The following is a 4,946-nucleotide window of genomic DNA, read 5'->3' as shown; positions in this document are numbered from 1 at the left end:
TTTCGACACGCGAGCGACACGTCGTTTATAACACATTCAAAGGTTTCTTTGGCGATCTTATGAGGTGCAAACAGCCGACCAGGATAAACGCGTTAAGTACTTATCGTCTGCATACATGTGGAGGATTCGTGCGAACGCGAGACTAGGTCGATTGATGTTTTAATTATTGGACCGTTCCCTTCCCCGAAATTGATATGCAAATAGAGTGTTTGAGATACTGCTTTCATATAGGACGCGCGCGCGCGACGTCTAATAATGCGCATCCGTGGGGCGGCATTTCATCGATTTTAGAGGCTCTCAACACATTTTTCCCAAGTATTTATCTATCTTTGTGCAACGAGACAAGGCCATCTTGAAGATCAGCGAGGAGGGCTTGGGTTAGGTTAAATAGAAACCGATACTGATACGAATACGACGCCGGAAATCAATGTTTTAATTAACGGACGCAGATTGACGTGATTTTAATTAAGCGAATAGTTTGCAAATGGAGTGGGTGCTCTCAAGTGCTCTCTCCCTTTCTCTCTCCCTCTCTCTTTCTATCTATCTCTATCTCTTCCTCCGCGGCAAGTCGAAGAAAGAAATCGAAGAATATAGCTAAACGTGTCGGAGAGTTTAGTCGATAATGGATTAATTCTCCGAATCTCCGGAGCGATACCGTTTCACGGATAATTAAATTGATTTCTCACGATTATTGCGATAGCGAAGTTCAATTTATTTGTATTCTGATAGCTTTCGCGTTATATTCCATATGTAAGGAAACATCCAAACTCGCATGCAACAAAAAGTACATACATATATGGAGGAAAAAAAATTGGTTGAATTAACGTAACAATGAATCAAGCGCGCTTTCGTTGGAGAAAACGATATTTCTGGTTCTAAAAACAAAATTTGATTCATAAAAACCAGAAATTCTGTCTCCTCTAAGACGCATTCGGTTCATTCATTGTCACGTTAATTCAACCAATCTTTTTTCTCTAAATGAATTTTGAAAAGTAGACGTAACAAAACTTAATTTTGCTCAAAAATTGATATGAGATCAACGCAATTAAGCCAATATAATAATGGTTTATAACTAATTATATATAATTAATATTTTAGTCCAAATGTCAACATTTTTACGGATATTATTCACGTATTGAATAAATAAACATTCAGGTCTCTCATCTACGGTTCATCGTGTAAATCCGTTGGTTCTCGGCATGTATATGTCTGGTGCGCAATATTTCTCCCTAAAATATTCCTCATAAACTATTTTTCAATATATTTTTTTTCAATATGTTAAATATTCTACAAAAATATTTTTCATATTCCGCAATTGCTCGCGTGACGTTCTCTATCATTTCTGGGATAGAACGATTCTAGATGAGAATGATCTCGGATTCCCGGCATTGCAAGTTACGCCGTCATCAGAATCGCAATGCCAAGCTCTCGTCTTTGTAAACACCCACGGATTTCCAAAAGCATCTCAAAATTAATTCGCGTACCTCCCGTCTTACGCTTACAATGATGGGTGAAATATGTAAGATATTATCGTCTTCGAGTTAATATTGCATTCCGCCTGTTATTCGGCGCGGATTATAGCTGTACGTTCACGTAACCTCAAAAGGAACGTACCGCTGTATCATTATTACCCATACAGGGCTTTACGATCAGCCTTGTTGGGCCATTACTACGTGCCGGATTTTCAATATCGCGGCCCGAAGCTAGTATTGATTCGGCTATTGGATTACAGTCGGGCGATAACTCGGGCCCAACATTTTCGCAACCATTTTGCAATCGTATGTTAACCGGAAGCGAATTTCTCGCGAAGTGCAGGACATTGGCACCGTATAACAGTCAGCTGGCTGTCGAAATCGTGCGCGTAGCTGGACGATAAGTGACAGATTGATCGGAAAGTTACGCGTGAAATTTTTCTCGTCGACATTGTTAATCCTTTCCCGCAATGAATAATTAACAGCAATCGTGCGGAAAAAACAATTCCGTCGGTGTAACTGAATTTTCCATTGCCTGGGGACCAGACGAAAAGCTTGTTTGTTGAAACAGGCAGATTCCTGCAGGAACTTTCCACTCGGTCAATTGCTCTCCGTTGTCTCAGCCGAGTTTTAACACAGCTGAGAGAGCGTTCGCACGAATGTTCTCAGTCGCGGTCACGTAGATATCATTTCTTGTTACCCAGTTTTCATTTCTTGTCATCGAGTTCTCATTTTTTTTCACCGACTTCTCATCTGGCCCTGTTCGGTCGCAGGAACTGAATTTTATTTTCCATGCGTCAACTGCGCGATTTTTATTGCCCATCTCTCGCTGATCAATATTTTATCTAACAAAGTACGCGCAAGACTTTCTATTTTGTGTAATACAAATTTGGATCGTTCTCTATTTACATACCTAAATATATTCTATCTCTGATGTTTCACACAATTTTTCATAATATGTACACTAATTTTCATAAGAATAATCTGAATTTAATGATTAATCTGCTGTATAAACGTGTGATTTTATTATGTTTTTTTATCGAATAAAATTTAATTTTATATTAATTTTAATCTACTTGTTTTAAAAACTCTACTAAAATTTTCATGTAAGTATATGAGAATTTTTCAGATTTTTATATAGTTCAGAACAATGTAAAAATCCGCAGTAGCCCTTGCCAAAGCTCCAGGTTGTTGGCGGAAAGTGTTGGATTACACGTTGTCGGCGGAGTGTTAAAGTACAATTTATTTAGTGCTCTGGGACTGCTCCCCTGAAGCGCAATATAAGTGGAGTTTATTAGGTTTTCCTACGATTTTCAACCTTCCGTATTATTGGTAAGGTTAAAAATTGTGCAAGTAACCTAGTTGTAATACAAAGACATATAACCATGTCTGGTACACGGCTTGCAGCGAACTGCAGCGTGGAGAGAACAGCATACGATGCATCTTTTGCCGGCAATCGGTGGCGCGTTCGCAAACGCTCGCGCCGTGGACACTTCACACCTCTCACTTCGAGGCGACATGAGACGTAACGTACAATAGAGCCAAAGCTATCTAAACTCGGCAGAAAAATTGAAATCTCAAAGTAGTAAATGTGTATAATTAATAAAAAGCACATTTATGCGCACATTTCTGATACATACTTGTAATTTTGACTGTCTCTATCATCTGTCAAAGCTTAACTTTTGAGCGAAAAAGCAAACCGTTTATATATGTGCAAAACATGTTATCATTTCATATTATAATATATCAGCAAATTGGAATTTCACGAAATTATTTGAGCATGGAAACGATACCTCCAGGTATTTTGATTAAATATTTATGTAAATAGCTAAGTTTCATTAAACTTTTACGAGTCTTACATTGTTTTCGCTTGATATAAGATTCTTATATCATTATATATAGTAATTATATAAGATTTTTATATTATAATATTTAAAAATTTTTAATAATTATTATTATTCTCGGCTTTGAAGTCTTTTTTATTAAATAATATATATATTAACCTACATGTAATATCATGAAAAGAAATATTGTGCCTTCGTGTGCCTTTTAACATTTAATATTTTATAACTTTTATTAAAATTTTATTTTATTAAATCAATTTTTATGGTTTTATTTTAGGATCGAACTTCGTAAAAGTCATAGCAACGTGCAGAAAATTGCATTGGAAAGCTAAGGAAGCCCCGCTTCTGATGATGGGATATTAGTTTCTCTGTTTTAACGATAAATTCAGCGGTATAATGTATTGAAAAATCGACCTGATTTCTTTTGAGCTGAAGATAAATTTACGATTAAAAATTTCATTTAAATTTTGATTCGAACGAATCGGGCGCAGAAAGAAAATATAGATTGCATTGTAGAGAATATAATCTTCTGTTTATCGTAGTATATAACAGTGTTATAATTTAATTTTTACCTTAAACTGTTCCACTTTACATTTTCGTTATATGCTTCAATCGTCTGAGTATATAAAGACTTATTATTGTCCAGTTTGCTTTAAACAGAAAAGTCTCGGACTCTGTTCGAACAGATCGCGCTGCTGGTATCGCCGTAAAAATGTCTACCCTAAACATGATGAACTTCGCAGTGCAAGTGTCTACTTTCCGACACCCGATTATTTTCCTCGATATTCTAGGAATCAGTTAGAGTTTATTTTACACAATGCATGAAATGATGCACATTTACGAATCGTCTCATTACGGTACATAAAAATTTGTCATTCGAAAGAGTTTTGTCTAGAACGTGTTGGTGATTGTCACATTGCAAGGTCGTGCATTCTCGTTAGAATACAAAAAATGTTTAATGTTATCTTTATCACCACACGATAACAATCTCCATATCGAATATCAAATACGCGGAAAGGAAACACCGTTTCCGAAGCGGTTATCACGTGACAGCTGGAAACGCCTTAGGACATATTTGTCATCCGTGTATACTTTAATTAAGAATCCTAACGAGTTTCTCCCATTCAAATACGCCGCGATTTACATGTTTTGACGCATCGTTCCCCGCGGTATGGTATAAACATCAAAGTTGTTCCTTTTTCGATAAAGCTCGTTACACAACAGCGGCTATTTGTCAACGTCGCCGAGATCTCCGCTCGCGCGACGCGGGAAAAAACGAAAAGGGGAAATTACGTGATGCGGCGAATTCTCATACTGCTTTGATATTGTATTTACCCACGTGGCGGTAACGCGATCGATCTCTATTTTCACCCTCAAAACGATGTCACGTTTTCAGTCGCCAATTTACCTCGCAATTATGACGGTTTCCCGGCCAGCCATTTCTTATCGTACAGATGCGAAACGGCCGCACGCTAAGGCCCGGAGTATTATTTTCAGTTTGCCGCGAGTACGTACGCGCATTTGTATTTATTAGGCGGCCGCGCGCAACTTATCACGCGGATCCACCCCAAAATAGAGCCTGGCACTTTACAAAATGTGCGCGCCGCTACACGGCTGACTGGAGGGGGGG

The sequence above is a fragment of the Dinoponera quadriceps genome, unplaced genomic scaffold (genome assembly GCF_001313825.1).
Source record: "Dinoponera quadriceps isolate SergipeBrazil2010 unplaced genomic scaffold, ASM131382v1 scaffold707, whole genome shotgun sequence".
Taxonomy (NCBI): domain Eukaryota; kingdom Metazoa; phylum Arthropoda; class Insecta; order Hymenoptera; family Formicidae; genus Dinoponera; species Dinoponera quadriceps.
The sequence above is the reverse complement of the archived record's forward strand: the minus strand, read 5'-3'. Positions refer to the sequence as shown.